This window comes from Botryllus schlosseri, chromosome 15 (assembly GCF_051294905.1).
Source record: "Botryllus schlosseri isolate E-star chromosome 15, Bs_hap1, whole genome shotgun sequence".
In the NCBI taxonomy this organism is placed as follows: domain Eukaryota; kingdom Metazoa; phylum Chordata; class Ascidiacea; order Stolidobranchia; family Styelidae; genus Botryllus; species Botryllus schlosseri.
This window is the reverse complement of record NC_137250.1, coordinates 2,946,450-2,963,652: the sequence shown is the minus strand read 5'-3', so window position 1 is coordinate 2,963,652 and position 17,203 is coordinate 2,946,450. Positions and strand designations below refer to the sequence as shown.

General features: G+C 39.8%; 3 long non-coding RNA genes across 3 annotated transcripts in view; all 3 read right to left on the bottom strand.

Moving 5' to 3' along the window:
* Positions 1-515: 515 nt before the first annotated feature.
* Positions 516-17,203, bottom strand: part of LOC145457646 (uncharacterized) — a 379,671-nt gene continuing 362,983 nt past the window's right edge. The window contains exon 2 of the long non-coding RNA XR_013920947.1: positions 516-1,046. This is a non-coding gene — a long non-coding RNA (uncharacterized LOC145457646). The remainder of the gene's footprint in view (positions 1,047-17,203) is intronic.
* LOC145457644 (uncharacterized) lies at positions 6,884-10,224 on the bottom strand. The gene is made up of 2 exons (XR_013920945.1): positions 8,522-10,224; positions 6,884-8,439 (listed from the first exon to the last, which is right to left on the bottom strand). It is a non-coding gene; the product is annotated as an uncharacterized LOC145457644 (long non-coding RNA).
* LOC145457876 (uncharacterized) lies at positions 10,727-13,649 on the bottom strand. The gene is made up of 2 exons (XR_013920994.1): positions 11,581-13,649; positions 10,727-11,061 (listed from the first exon to the last, which is right to left on the bottom strand). It is a non-coding gene; the product is annotated as an uncharacterized LOC145457876 (long non-coding RNA).

Below are 17,203 nucleotides of genomic sequence, written 5' to 3'. Positions count from 1 at the left end.
ATCCAAAATGTATCAAATGGTCAAACCCGACTTCAAGGACCTTGCAAGTATTGAGCTTTTTTCAAATTGCATGACCTTGCAAATGCAGAATGCTAAGGTTTATGCAACTCTAATTAGTATTGGAGTGTCATGATGAAATTGATGCTAAAAATTCTATGTTTGAAAGATCACGCGTGAAATATGGGTGAAGTATCCCCACTCACACTACCTGCAATCGGTATTTTGACAATATCGCAGTATTCTTGATATGTTGTTTCATCTTTACAACATCTAACTGATGTCCAATTCAAGGTTTGTAAATTTTTCGAATCTGGGATAGCAGTTTTGAGTAAAAAATCATCAAATCACTCATACTTTTTATGACTGATTTTGCATTTAGGCACACTCAATTGTCTTCAAATTTGGCTATGTACTGATTAAAGCATGCCTGTACCATTTAAAAGCAACAGATTTCAAATACCTGCTCTACTTTTTCAATAAAATATTTTTCAATTTTCAAAGCTGATTTTCTCCTATTTCTAGTTTTTGTTAATATGGTGTCACAGGGAAAGCGAATTTTGATATCAGAACACCTTCAATTCTGATCAAACTTGGCTCAGTACAAGCAGTAGGGCTGTTCTACCTGCTGAAACTATTGTTTCTTCTATAAGAGTTTTAGTTTACTTACTTTGCTACTTATGATCTGAATTTTATGAAAAAATATCGAAAATTCGGCACCGTACCAGTACCGAACACATATTTCGTAAAATTTTTCGAAAAATCGGAAGTTTCAAGCGTTTCAGCAGGTGCTTAGGGGCCTTAGGATACTTTATGAAGCATTTTTTAGGATATCTCGGCATCCATCGAAGAGACAGGCGTTTCCCCGTGCTAACCGTCCGATTCACCAATCTCCCCCCCAATTCGGGCCCAAGGAATTTTTGTAAAATGCTAAAATTTTTACAGTGTATAAAGTTAAGTATAAATAGTTCACATACCAATTTTTGAGAATCTAGGACTGACTGTTCATGAAATATCGCAATTTGAAAATTTTGTGTGTCTAGCAGTACCTTACCCCCTTAAAGCCACTCTGTATAACTATGCTCGGTGATATCGAATGGTTCGCATTGAAAATAAACTGGTATTATTCAGTTTTGATAGTCCTTTCACCCTGTCAATTACCACTGCCACTAACAGAAATCCTGGTAGTTTGGTTACTTTACTATTATACGAAATGACGATGAATTTTGGTGTTGGCCGCCTGTGTCTCGAGTCATATGACTTGGTCCAAGTCATGCGATTTGACCCAGTGTCCAGTTGAGTCATTATATATATTGACTCGAGCCGTGCCTATAGTCCTTACCGTATGCTAAAAAATAATTTGAGTCAAATGCCGACCGCGAACATATCAGTGTTGGGATGACTTGAATCAACTTTTTCGTATGACTTCACTTGACTCGAGTCACTTCGGAAAATGGATTGACTTGACTGGGAGCGTCAAAAATGTGCATTGACTCGTTACTCAGAGCAAAATTTACGAGTCAGGTTCAAGTCATCAAGTAAACGGTATCGAGTGAATCACTATATATTGTGTATGTTCAGATTGTTCGAGATACGCCAGTTTCACTTGTGAAAGCAACCACTCATTCACTGATTCGACGTTACACTATCCTCCATTGTTGATCACAAATAAATTGACCGCAAACTAAACGATCACAGCTTACGTTGTCGAAGTTGTAGTAGAAGATTAATCTAAATAGCAATGTGTCTCTGCTTCTTAGACGGCTCAATGCTTACGTTGCGCAGTGCTCACATTTACCAACCCTCTTGTATGATTTAAATCGAACAAATATAGTTTGTGCGTTTATATTCTCACGGGTGTGTAGATGGGTAGTGTATTAGGATATTGTACCATATAAATTTATTTCAACTTCTCGAAGCTTCGTATTAGGTCCTATATTTTGGCTGATAATAACTGACTGTAGCATGTAGCTGTACAGTTTCTAACATTTTTCATGAGCAGTTCTACGTGTGCGTGAGGGATACAACGTCTTTTTTCTTGTATATTCAACTAGATATTCGTTTTTAATACAAGATAAATGATCAATTAATCTGTCTTTCACACAGCTAGCAAAATGATATGACTTAGAATCGTCACTCATATTTCGAAAATTAAATCTGACTGGAATTGTGATGTGACTCGTGACTTGACTTGACTTGACTTGACTCGACTTGATTTGACTCGGCTTGAATCGAGTCACATCCAACAAACGACTGACTTGACTTGACTCGAGTAAACTTTGAAAATCTATTGTCTTGACTTGACTCGAGTCAACTTTGAAAATCTATTGTCTTGACTTGACTCGAGTCAAAATCTGCAATGACTCGAGAGGACTCGTGTCTTAAAGGTAGTGACTTGATCCCAACACTGGAGCATATACAAATGTCAACTATTAATCGATATAAATGGCGACCATAATCATAATGGCGACCGCGCACATCTCAGTATGCTGAGATCGCTTGCGATGTCAACCACATCCATCGATACCCTATAATGTTACTTACGGAGTGACAAGTCAGTCTCACTTTAATAGTTTCGGCAAAATATAACTATATATTCATGCTTAAACCTTCGAAACTGCTACATGACTGAAATTGTGACTTGACTCGTGACTTGACTTGACTTTACTCTACTTGAATCGACGCGAGTCACCTTCAAAAATCGAGTGACTTGAGTTGAGTCCAAATGTGCAATGACGCGAGATGACTCGTTACTCGAAGGTAGTGACTTGATCCTAAAACTGCTGAAATGTTACCTGCGGAGTGACAAGTCAGTCTCACTTTAATATTTATACTCTAGTCCAGTCGCGTCATGCTCAATTCAACACCGAGTCAAGGCCGAGTCCAAGTCAGCGAGCAGTGGATCGACTCCGTGTCATGGTATTACGTCTCGAGTCCGACTCCAGTTCATTATGTTGAATGCTCAATGTTCGGTTAAAGTCTTGTTAAATCCAATTTGCATAACTGTGCTTGGTGTTACCGAATGGATCGCATTGGAAATATATTAATATTGCTCCTTCCAACAGTTATGTATCCTTGTCCACGACAACTGCCACTAGCCGAAATCTCGGCAGTGTGGTTATTTTAATATTATAAGAAACGATGATGAAATATTGGTGTTGGCCGCCGGTGTATCGAGTCATAGCCTATGACTTGGTACTATAGTCATGCGATATGACTCATGGACAAGTTGAGTCCTTACATATATTGTCTCGAACCGTGCCTAGCCTTTACGTATACTAATAATTGAATTTGATTCAAGTAGAGTCATGATAAAATCGCGACCCGCGTCGAGTCATCACAATACTAGTGGTGCATGCGGATATGGTTTGTACTTAACGGGATTAAACTCAAGCCTTGATAATAATTAAATTATAATTTTGTCAACTGATTGCTGTGAGAGGTACATTGTTCCGACTCCTAATATTAGTTCATAATCATTGCTACCTCTAAGTTGCGCACGTGCAGAAATGCGCAGTGCTGACACGGTCTCTGTGGACATAAAATATAAGTTGCGCACAAGTAATCCGTAGTGATTTAGTTTTTTAGTCTTTACGCACTGTCCTCCGAGGATCTGCATAGTGCGTTGGTGAGTGTGCGCAGACTCGTCTAAAATTGAAGAGGACATTATCATAATGTTTACTATTATTCGATATAAATGGCGACCAGTAGCATATGTAACTGGCGACCGCAAACGTATAAAAATGTCAACCATTATTCGATATAAATGGCGACCAGTAGCATATATAACTGGCGACCGCAAACGCATAAAAATGTCGACCATTATTCGATATAAATGGCGACCGGTATCATATATAAATGACGACCATAATCATATATAAATGGCCACCGCGAACATCTATACATGCTGAAATCGCTTATAATGTCAACCACCTACATCGATACCCTGGTTGCGAGTAAGGCTATAGTTTATTCTTAACGGGCATATTACCCAAAATCGATGCTAATCACATTTTAATTTTGTCACATGAAAGCTGTGAGAGGTATATTGTTGCGATACGCAATATTAGGTGTGAATGTCGCCTATAGTATTCGATATAAAAGGCGACCAGTTTTTAATATAAATGGCGACCATGATCGTATAAAATGTGAGCTAATAAACGCATTCAATGTGGACCACCCCCAAAACAATGTTGTTCATGGTCTCTTACGTGAGGCGGTGTTGGGATTAAGTCACAACGTTCGATCATGAGTCATCTCGAGTCATTGCACATGTTGACTTGAGTCAAAACAAGTCAATCGATTTTCGAAGGTGACTCGAGTCAAGTCAAGTCACTTGTTTTTTGGAGACGACTCTAGTCAAGTCAAGTCCATCGTTGTATTGCTCATGCACACCTAGAACTGCCATTGAAATACATGAGTAGCTGTATAGCTACATGATACAGTCTGCTATTATCATCCGAAATACATAGGATGGAATACGAAGCCGTGAGAAGATTATGTATATTGATACGGTACAATGCACTACCCAATCACACATCCATGATAATATAAACGCACAACCGTTATTCGTTCGATTTAAATTATATAAGAAGGCTGGTTAAGGTGAGCTATTCGTAATATACTCACTGAGACATCCAAGAAACAAAGGCCCGTTGCTATTAGATTAATCTAATACCATTACGACAACGTAAGCTGTGATCATTTCGTTTGAAGTAAATTACTTTGTAATGTAACAAGGGAGGAACAGCGAAACGTGCGAACAGTGAAAGACCGGTGCTCTCACAAGCGACACCGGCGTATCGCGATCAATTCAAACACACATAAGATACGGTGATTTGTTCGACACTTTTACCTTGATGACTTGAAATTGACTCGCAAATTTTGCTTGGAGTCACGAGACAATCCACATTTCTTAATCGTCGAGTCAAGTCAAGTCATTGTTGCAAAGTGACTAGAGTCAAGTAAAATCATACGGAAAAGTTGACTCGAGTCATCCCAACACTGACGTGAGGTTGGTTGTTGATATGTATGGTATCAATACCACAGGTCGGCTAATAAGAATATTTCTCATTGATTCTTACGCAAGATTTTCATATCTCGAGTCGTCATGACTCGTCTTGAGTCCAACTCGACTCACGAATTTGTTGGAGACTAGACTTGACTCTAGTCATTTTATCGAATGCGTAAAATGACTCGACTCGACTCCAGTCAATTTGTGTATTGACTCTACTTCTACTCGGACAAGGAGGTGTTGAACAGCATCCCGCCGACCGTCCGACAGTCCACAAGCATGTCCACATTCAAGTCGAAATACAAGCAATTGCTACTAACTAAATACTAGTCCATCCTTAAGATTACCGGACCACTACCGACCTATCGATCTCGCTTTCCGTGACATGCCGCTCCATTCCTTCTAGCTTTTTTCTATACTATCGTCCTTACTTTTCGTTCAGTGTGCATGCCTCCTCTTTACATCACATAAGCCAATGTCAATGTATGATTCCATATATTACTCCAAGTCGCTTCGACACCTTCCTATCTTTTCATTGTATCGCATATTAGTGGTGTATTGAACTGATAAAAAATGCTAATAAACCAATGATGATGATGAACTGGATTGATATCAAAACGGAACAATGAACACACTCGACTCGACTCGAACCCGAATCACAGCACTAAATGTCTAGGACTCACCCTCTATTCACGGACATGGACTTGACTTGGTGGAGAATAGAAATTTACTCCAGTTTACTCGAGTAAAAACTTTAAAAGTGATATGGACTTGTGACTCAAACCTTGTGACTTGGTTACAACTCTGTTCTTACGCGAGGGCATATTTATGGATAACTAGCAGACATCATTACGTCAATCGTACTTTTCATATCATACACGATATGAACTTTGGACACTTGTATCTGTGGTTAAAATATAGATATGGTCTCAGCACCCAACGAATTCGATATCGCAAGAATCGTGGAAAGATATATACAGCTTATTAAAGGAGAGGTTTTCAACCTTTCGATCGTTAACCAATGTTGCTGACCTTCTTGATTTGCACGCAACTGGGCAAGTCATAATAAAAACCCCATACATGGATTGCTCAGGAACCTGACGTAGACTCATCATGGACAAAATCATTTGGCAGAAATTAGCCTGCAGAAATTGTTAAGGTGGTATTCCGGGACCACATTTTATCGAACTACAGTGATCATACACTTATATATATATACGGATGGTTCGAATATATTGTCATGATGTGGATATGCCGTATACATCCCTCGGCTAAATGTAAAATTGTCTGCGACGATTCCTAAATGTTGTTCAATATTTATGTACAGTGCATATGCCATCAAAGATGCATTATCATGGCTTGAAAAGAACACGCAAAGTAAAATTGCTAAATTAGGTGACAGTTTGAGTGCCCTAACCGTCATCGCCAATCATGGATCGGTCAAGGACTACGTTGTGAATTATATATTAGAATACATTGCAAAACTTTAAAATAACAATAATTCAATCACGTTCATCTGGATATCTGGGCATGCTAATATTCGTGGCAACGAAATCGCCGATCAATTAGCCAAAGACGCTGATTCGCGAAGGGAGGAATGGAACAATCAATTATTACATCTTCGTGGTGCACTGTTTCGTCTTAGAAACGTCTTGCAGATGTGAATGGGAACAGACATACCAAAGCACTGAGACCGGAGAGCGTATATGAATCTGTGACCATCAATTATACCGACGAAATAGCTCAAATTGGAACACGGCAAATAGACGTAATTCTACTGGGATTAAGAAGCGGCCATTGCAGACTGAATCAACATCTGCATAAGATCCGTTGTTATGAGACTCCACCATGTCAGCAATGCAAAGCAGAAGAATATGTAGAGCATTTTATGTTACATTGTGAGATATATCAACATCTAAGGAGGGAGCTACATCATGCTGCTCGAGTGAGCCGAATAAATTGGGAATTGAAAGACGTTGTAACAGATCCAACGAAGTAGGATGATGTTGTACAGTTCGTGATATCTTCGGGACGGTTTATATAGTATAGCTAAAACATGTATATCCAATATTCATATAACCAAATATGTTGATGTCGTGTTTGTATATTGGCGGCTAGCTCCGTATATTTAATGTGCATGTTGGTAGACCAAAAGTCCTGGGCGATACTGAATATATTCGGATAATGCAAATTCATTGTAATAACAAGTATAGAAGTGGCGCACCAAACCTGTGCCGTGATAAGCGCCACCATCACGATATTAATAATGAAACCTAACATCGGTCTTGCCGTCTGAGTGTCTAGTCATGCGAAATGACTCGAGTCCAATTCGGGTCAACAAAGATATTGACTCGATTCGAGTCAGTTCCGTCTTTGCAGAAAATGACTTTAGTCAATTTGAGTCATCAATAAATCGCGTCTCTAGTCGATTCATTACAACCTCGGTTGTGACTAAGTCTATTTTTCATACTTAACGAGCATATTATCCAACATCGCTACTACTTACATTATATTTTTTGTGAGATAAGTGCTGTGAGAGGTGCAGTGTTCTGATACGTATTATTAGGTCCGAATGTCAACTAGTATACGAAACAATTGGCGGTATGAAATAGGAATCTATCGATCACGTCCGTCTCAGTAACTAATATTGTCCTCACTGGACATTCTCGGTCGTGTCCATATTTGGCGATGTCTATTTTCGGTAATCTCCGTTCTTGGTAATGTACTTTCTCGATGGTGTCAATTCTCGGTAATGTCCACTCTATGTTTAGTTCATTCTCGGTGGTGTCCATCCTCAGTATTGGATCCTTATTGGTGAAGGGCGACGTGTCGCTACGCTTCGCTCGCTCCACGTCTCACGAAGCTCTTATGATATTATCTGTTAATCAAGGTATTGAATTGCAATGTGAGGCGTTGAACGATAGGATCGCAGCGAAACAGCGCCCGACAAATATAATTACCATGCTCGGTCGTGTCCATAATCGGTATTGTATATTCATGGTGGTGCCCATTCTCGGCAATGTCCATTCTCAATATTTGCATTATCGGTAATGGTTTGCTTGGTATTGACACGTGCCCATCCTTATCGATGAAGGGCGACGTGTCACTACGCTCCGCTCCCGCCACGTCTCATTATTTTAAGCTGTTATTATACGTCAATTGACAATCTGATGCAATGCATATCCCTGCATTGGCCATTCTCGGTAATGTCTATACTCTGTGATGTCCATTTTCGGTAATCTCTGTTCTTTGTAATGTCATTTCTCGATGGTGTCAATTCTCGGTAATGTCCACTCTATGTTTTGTTCATTCTCGGTGGTGTCCATTCTCGGTATTGTCCATTCTCAGTATTGGATCCTTATTGGTGAAGGGCGACGTGTCGCTACGCTTCGCTCGCTCCACGTCTCACGAAGCTCTTATGATATTATCTGTTAATCAAGGTATTGAATTGCAATGTGAGGTGTTGAACGATAGGATCGCAGCGAAACAGCGCCCGACAAATATATTTACCATGCTCGGTCGTGTCCATAATCGGTATTGTATATTCATGGTGGTTCCCATTCTCGGCAATGTCCATTCTCAATATTTGCATTATCGGTAATGGTTTGTTTGGTATTGACAGGTGCCCATCCTTATCGATGAAGGGCGACGTGTCACTACGCTCCGCTCCCGCCACGTCTCATTATTTTAAGCTGTTATTATACGTCAATTGACAATTTGATGCAATGCATATCCCTGCATTGGCCATTCTCGGTAATGTCTATACTCTGTGATGTCCATTTTCGGTAATCTCTGTTCTTTGTAATGTCATTTCTCGCTGGTGTCAATGCTCGGTAATGTCCATTCTATGTATTGTCCATTCTCGGCGGTGTCCATTATCGGTATTGTCCATTCTCGGTGGTGTCCATAATATGTATTGTCTATTCACCATGGTGTCCATTCTCGGTAATGTCCATTCTCTATAATTGCATTCTCGGTAATGGTTTGCTCGGTATTGACCGGTGACCATCCTTTTTGATGGGAGGAGACGTGTCGCCACATGCCATTGACTTTAATTGTTACCAGAGAAACGAACCCGATACCCATGTAACCGTCATATGCATGAATACCACACGATCAAATATATTCATTTATGTCGTGCGATAGAACATCCTTGAAAATGGCTAGACTTGACTCGAGTGTAGAGTCCCTGTAAGGACTGGAGATAGACTCTTATATATGGATATTATAGTATTGAGTCTTTATGTATTGTAGAAGCGCATAGTAAAGTCCATTCAAGAGACCCGAGTCGAGCCATATGACAAATATGCCAATAGCCATCCAAAAGTAGCGTAAACGGACTAAGTGTATCTAGAGTACAGATGATATTGGTGGGTGTATTGCACTAGAGTAGTCATTAAATCAAGTTGCAACCATGTCATCCACTACTTACATACGTATGTAATAGTTTAATCTAATCGCACGCTTAGCGCAACGACTACCACATTTAACAAGTACTAAGCGTAATATGAGATGGCGATGCCTTACCGTAGTATCTATATGAACGCTACGATACTAGGACCGGAGTAACATATACAATAGCTAATGTATGCAACACAAAGTTTGCCGCTATATTTCATTCAATACGTGCTACTAACTTGAACTAACCCCTATAATTATATAATATACCATTGCATTTCATTCTTACCGAGAAAGCGAACCCGATAACTATATGACTGTTATATACATTGCTGTATGTCGTACGATAGGGATCCTTATTGGTGAAGGGCGACGTGTCGCTACGCTTCGCTCGCTCCACGTCTCGCGAAGCTCTTATGATATTATACGTTAACTAAGGTATTGAATTGTAATGTGAGGTGTTGCACGATAGGATCGCAGCGAAACGGCGCCCGACTAATATAATTACCCGCGATGTAATCATTGGTCGACAAATATAACACGCGCTCTAAGCACTAACTAAATTGTCGCCCTTATAGCCGTAAGGAATGCATGGGCGATTTTCGATTGCTCTAAAAGTTTACCGATTTTCTCTAAATGTCTCATTTAGATTTAGAGGAATATATCCCCAAAGGCAAAATATGTATGAGATTTGTCGGCATTTATAACCCTCGCCGGGCAGGATCGGGTCTCTAAGATAAGAGGTGGGCCACAGCACATTTTCAAACCGGAAAATGGGCCACGGCCAAGAAAGGGCTGAGAACCCCTGTTCTAAACCATAGGTGATGGGAGTAGTATGCGACGGATGCGGGCGCATCCCCTATCCAAATATCTTAGATTGTCACGAATCGACTTTTTTAGTTTCCTTACTATATTACAAAATCAGTGACAGAAACTTGTTTAACAATATACAAGGAGCATATATTTAACGTAACGGGCATATATTTAACGTAACGGGCATATTTCTGTCAAAACTACATTCATTGCAGTATTGAGTTATCAGATCAATGACGTTTGATTCTTACGGAGTTAACGGCACCATGACAAGCGCACGAACAGAGAATCGAAGTCTTAATTTGAATTCCAGTTTTAGCATAATATTATTATGATCAAATGTCCATTATGTCATTGATTGGCATCTTCCTCCAGATTAGCCTGGGACATGCCTGGTTTGCATTTCTGTTCCTGGGAAATGTTTTCCCCTCAACTATATCCTGGTTTCTGTATATTATGAATACATTACTGTCCAGTGTCCACTGTGACATCAATCGGCATTGGGCAATCTTCCTCCAGATTAGCCTGGAACACCCATGGCTGGCTTTTCCGCTCTGGCGCTCTTTAGAAACATTTTCCATATATGTAGATAGTAGATCCTGGTTTCAGCATATTATGACCGTTTCGCTGAACGCTATGTCGTAATGTCATCCAAGTTGGATGGTTGACTTTCCGCTCTTAGAAATATTTTCATCTTGTTTCGATCCCAGATTTCGTTATCTGAATCAAATACGCCATCTTCTCGATGCGGCAAAGTCCATATTTTCGGCTTCTTCCACGTTTCAGAGTTGCTATCCAACATAAAAGATCATTTGCCCAATTTTCCGCCTCTTCTTTTTCTATAGCATAAAATACTCATTTGAACTGTTATGAAATTCTAATGATTTATACTGTGCTTGAAATTGAAACCTAATACCTTACTCATTCGGAATCAAACCACTCAGAATTTGCCCAGCTTGTTATTATGCTGAACGTATGTCAGTAGATTACGTTAATTATCCTACATTTTCTTGCAAAGCAATAACTTGAAAAATCCAAAGTAATTCAAATCATTGACTAAATAAATAACTTATCAACTTTTATATGCCATCGCCAAGAACGACACGACAAGCTACTAGGATTACCTAGTATATCCCTAGCTACTAGCTAGAGTGCTAGACGCTACTGCAGGTCCGCAGCTAGACGCAGTATACTTGTCATGGTCACTGGGTTGAAACAAAACATTGAGGTCATAGGTTAACATAGGTTCGGTTTATCAGCAACTTTTATCAGTGCAATACACCACAAAAATTGCGATACAATGAAAAGATAGAAAGGTATCGAAACGACTTGGATAGTATTTGAAATCAGACACTCACCTTGGCCTTGGCGATGTAAAGATAAGGATGTGCAGATTGCACACTGCATGGAAAGTAGAAAGACTACACGGCTGATAGACGATACCACGAGGTAATCCCGGCACAGAATAAAATATAAGGCACATTTTAAAATCATCTCTCGTACATCGAAAAAGCAATCTAATATCACCAAGCCCCGAACTACTGCCATAGCTAAAGGCTTTGCTACTGCGATCTCCGGCAATGTAAATTGACGTCATCGCTAGATACAGATGCATTGTGGGTAGTACCCTAAGTGATGTCATAGTGATAGCGACAGTTGAATCATAGATCACTAAGTTGATTCAGTAAAGGCATGGGAAAATGAATGGAAATCTGTTTTCCATGGTACGGGAAGTTATGGAAAAGCGGGTACTGTTAAAATATATTTGATTCGTGACAGGTTTGTCGTATTATATGCGCCACTCGCTTCATACATAGATTTTGCTACTTTAAGAAAATATCGTGGTCTGTGGTGTTGGCTGAGTGAGAATCAGAATCAGCAGTATCGCTCTGTCTCCTGTCTGGAAGTTTATGAAAACGAAATTCATGCACAAAACCGGTAAGTTACTGCCTATAATTTTTTCAAGTTGATATTTTCTAGGAAAAAAGTTCACTTGAAATTAAGTTGATTAACAAACTACCGGTACGGTAGTTCGTGTATACCGTATCACAGTTGCGCTCTAACTTAGCAAAAAGCAGGGTTGTAACTAAGTCACAAGGTTCCAAGTCGCAAATTTTGACTCGAGTCGAGTCACTTTCAATTCGTCATCGGGTCAAGTCCGAGTCCAAGTCACGAAATGGAGTTTCGAGTCCGAGTCATATTGTTTTGACTCAAGTCCTAGTCCAAGTCAATGTGTTGACTGTTCGGTTCCGAGTTAATGTCATGTGTGTAGCGGTCGCTGCAACGACTTGTTGCAAGACACGCTGGTATAGTGCTTGATTGGAGTCGACGCTACAGCTACAGTTCCCGTTGTACGCACTAAGTCGACTGCCTAATGACCGCTCTGAGTACTCTGGCAATCCTGATCACACACGCAGATCCAAGGAGCTTTCTTTTATAGCACAGAACAGCCAAATAGTAGTAATTAGTGGTTAGAAACTTGTAGATTTACCAGGTTCAAATGATACTGCGGTTAAACAAGAAAAAGGAAGAATAAATCGAGCGAAATGGAGCCAATTGTCTATCTTACGACTGAAGCGCGGGCGTGCCAACCTCAATATGCGGGTTCTGAGAACACGTGCCTCGCAGATTGCCTGTGCCCGTGTGTGCCGTCACGGTTTTGGTTTGCGTGCGGCCTACTTATGCTTTCGCGCATGACAGTCGTTTACAATGTGAAACCCACTTTTTACAACTCTGCTTGGTGATACAGTATGCTTCGCATTCGCAATATATATACCAATTTTCTCACTTCTGACGGTTTTAGTAGCATTTTCAAGTATCAGTATTGACAGACGAAATGATAGTAGTGTGATAACTTTACTATTTTTGGAAATTACAATGAAATGCGCCTGTCCTGGTAGACCCAGCCTCGAGTCATGCAAGTCGACTCAATGGACTTTATCGAGTCGAGACATTTTTATTTATTTTGAAATGACTCGAGTCAAGTCGAGTCACCAGACAATAGCGACTCGAGTCATTACAACCCTGGCAAAAATCACTATGAAGTAGTGTAACTACTAGATAGCTAGTAACGATTTTGAATTGTGTGCAGGTAATCCAATGGAAAAGAGCCGAAAGAGAAGTTCTCGGACAAGACTGATATGCAAAAGCTGTCGTCGATCCATATCTTCGTCTTCCAAAGAAGATCACATAACGGCTGCTCATGGGGGCGATTGTTCAATTGAGTTTAGTGTGGAAGATCATCTTAAACAAAGCAAGCTAACTTTCAAACCCATTGCTCGGCCCATTGAAGTTGAACAGTCTCAGCAGTCAGTACTGGTGCCAATCGACAGTGCACATGTAAACTCCTGCTCTCCTGAACTTGATATCCCTACTGTGGCAGTGTCTTGTCCTTCAGTGCCAGAAATACCTGTGATAGCGCCCAGTGATGATGCTTGCTCAAATGAAAAAGATTCGAAAACCTGTGTTGATGCTGCTGGTCTACTCAAGGCTGTCTGCAATTTCCAATTCCTTTTGGGACTTAAAATTTTGAATTGGATTTTCAAATTTACTAACAGCCTTTCCACCCATCTTCAAGGGACAGAAATTGATGTAGGAATTTCACAACAACTGGCAACCGCAACCATTTCATGCTTGCGTAATGCAAGGACTAAAACGGCATTTCATGGAATCTGGGAAGACGCTTGTAAATCTGTTGAACATCTGAAACGCCAGGATGTTGACATCGAGGTGACTCTACACCAGAGACAGCAGTGGCCATCTAAAAGGTTCCAAGCACTGGTTGGTGAGGATGGTGAGAGGGACGCAACTCGGGGGGTTTTCTGATGAGGAAAGGATGTGCTATGAAGTGTACTTCGACGCGATTGATAGAATCTCTGCTGAGCTATCTGAACGGTTTGCCAACAACACGTCGAAAGTTCTTCTGTCGCTAGCAGAAATGGTACAAGGGAAAGGAACTATGGATGACTATAAAAAAATATCAGCCTTTTATTCCATAGATCAGGAATTGTTGGAATCTGAGTGTATTCTGTTCCAAAACTTAAATCCGCAAGGTATGATCAAAAGTGCTGGAGAATGTACGGAACTTCTTGTGTCTACTGGCATTGGAAAAACCCTTCACCATTTCTCGAGGGCCGCACAGATTTTTGCCACTATTCCTGCGACATCTTGCACTGCTGAAAGGTCTTTTTCAGGGTTGAGAAGGCTCAAGACCTATCTGAGATCCACTATGGGGCAGCCACGTCTTACTAACATGGCGGTATTATACCTTGAAAGAGACATGACAAATAATATTGATATTGAGGATATCATAGATGTGTTTGGTATTCGCCATGGCAGAAACAAATACTTTTTTTGAATTGCCAACACTGCCCAGAAATTGGGAAGCCTAGAGTAATCTTGGACTCTGTATCAGTGTGTGTGTGTGTATCAGTCATTTGCTTTCAGTGTATTTCAGCCCTGAATATGTGAAAAGTTGTTCCCAGTGCGACATCGAAACAAACAAATGCATTATAACTGCTTTTGTGATTCATTGTCTATTTGCGCGATAAAATTATTTTCGCATCCCTAAAAGTTTTTGCTCCCATACATCTATGTTCTAAACCCCCGCATTGCCATCGAAAAGGAATTAACGATTTAAGGATAATATATTATCAATATATAATATAATAAGAATATTCTGTGAAATTTACAACGTCACAGCTAGTCTAAGAGTACCATAGGAAGACTAACAAAATCCATACCTTGGCAGCAGAGCGCCTGAAATCAGCAAAACTTCAGTTCGTACCGAAGCCTGTCCTAGCAACACAACAGCATCAATCAAGGCACGTTACGCATCATTAGATAGATATCGTTTGCGGCTACAATACGGACGTTGGTACGTCTAGGTAGCTAAGGTAGCGACGAAGTTACGATCGGTTGAAATTGGTGTTATTTGGTGGAAAACGCGGCGTTTTGAAGACAATCGTCAAATTTAGCTCGGCCTCGAAAGAGTTTAGCTAATCTTCCAGCGTATGGCAATTTTTGAAAGTGATGTTATCGTGAAGTTTCATGAGTAGTATCACGCTTTCTATGGTGGTTTTACAGCGAATTTCAAGTTCTCAAATATATAAAAAAGACATGTGGCAGTTAAATTGTCGAATATACTTGAAAATCCAAAATGCCGACGCGGGCTGCACAAAATGATATTGCGGGCCGCGTGCTTGAGACCCCTCATCTAATTACTACGTGTGGATTCATTACGCAATGACGATCTAATAATTGTGACGTGATAATGAACGATGGCATTTGAAAATCCGACGTTTCTTCAATCAATAACCTGGTACAATATCGCTCTCATCTTTTAGTCCTTATGCCATAGTCCTTCTATAAATAAAAAGCAATCGTCTATTTAAAAAGAAACCAATCATATATGTGAAATAATCGATTACGATTACGATTACTTCGGCTACTTCACGACTGTGATCGATTCCGATAACGATTACTCGAAAATGCAATGATCGTCGTGATCAGTTACGACTACTATCCACGATTACCCCATCTCCAGGCATTTTGACATCTCGGAAACCAGATGCCAAGACTGCCAAAATAAAATTTTGAAAATGCTAAAAATAAGGCATTTTAAAATATATTATTTTTTGAAGGTTTGTGATAAAAATGTGAAACTACAAAACAATTGTGTAAAGCAAAATTCCCATTCGGACATCATTGTTCCTGGGCCGTGGGTTACATTTGCATAGCATCTTAATGAATGTGATTTTTTTTATATACCGCATGACCATGTCTAGTTGTTGGATTACATATTATTCATTGAATCGGGCGTTAAAATGTGTAAAACCACAAGAGAAAACTTGGGATTCATATTGAAATCAGTGCTGATTTGACCTTATTTCTAAAGGTTGGGATTGGATACGGATTTTGCGTGGTCAACCGTCGGATGTTTTCGAATTCTGATGCTTGCATCAATATAAGACGCTTGAGTTTGAAATTTTCGAGATTTACTATTACGTAACTGCGTTGAATATTTTCGGTTCATGAAATTTAGGCTGGATCAGATTGGGATGAAATAACCTGCCACACATGCTGGCTAGCTCGCATGTAGGCTACACCAGAAATACCACAATCACCAAAAACGAAGCGTTTTGGATACTACATCCCGTACATTTTCAATATCTGTTATACGTCTGTCGTAAGTAAAAGAATATATTTAATCAGAAGTTACTACACGTGAAAATATTTCAGCGCGTCACGTGACCTTGGAACTGTACGAGCTAAATTATCACAATGGTATCCGATATCATAAATGTAAGACCGTTTGTAATGAAATATCAGGCTGCACCGATAGGCTCTCGTGCATTTTCACTTCGCCAAATTCGGTTTACATAGTGACAGATATGCACTGAGGGATCTATACATGGGACAAGGCCTGTCAGCTGACTCTTCTCTCGTAAAGGTTATTCAAGTGCATGCAAAAATATTCTTTAGCTGACATAATTATGTGTGCAAAATTGGCATTTCAGCATGATTTATTTAATAGAACGTACTTGAATACCTTATTGGTGTAGATCTACTCCAATACTGATGACTTCTAGCTATTTGCGGAGCGAAACAGACACAGAACTTGATAATGAGATAATCAATCAAATAAAGAGTTAGAACCCGGCCTAGAACAAATAACGAATTGTGTGAAATGGCCATTGATGTTGAAATATCTAGAACAGTGAGATAATAAATATTAGATATCCAAACATAGGGTATAGAACCAGTTCGAATTTACTTGAATTTCAAACAATTTGACGATACGAATTATCGAATTACTCAAATTTCATTCGCGTAGCGATACATGTGCTCAATGAAATCTCACGACCAGGAAAACAGAACTATTCAACGCAAACTATAAAAATGTGACCCTATCTGCAGTTGCTATATAATGTTTTTTTTTCATAACGGTGATAAAGTCTTCCAAATGACATTCTTCGGTCT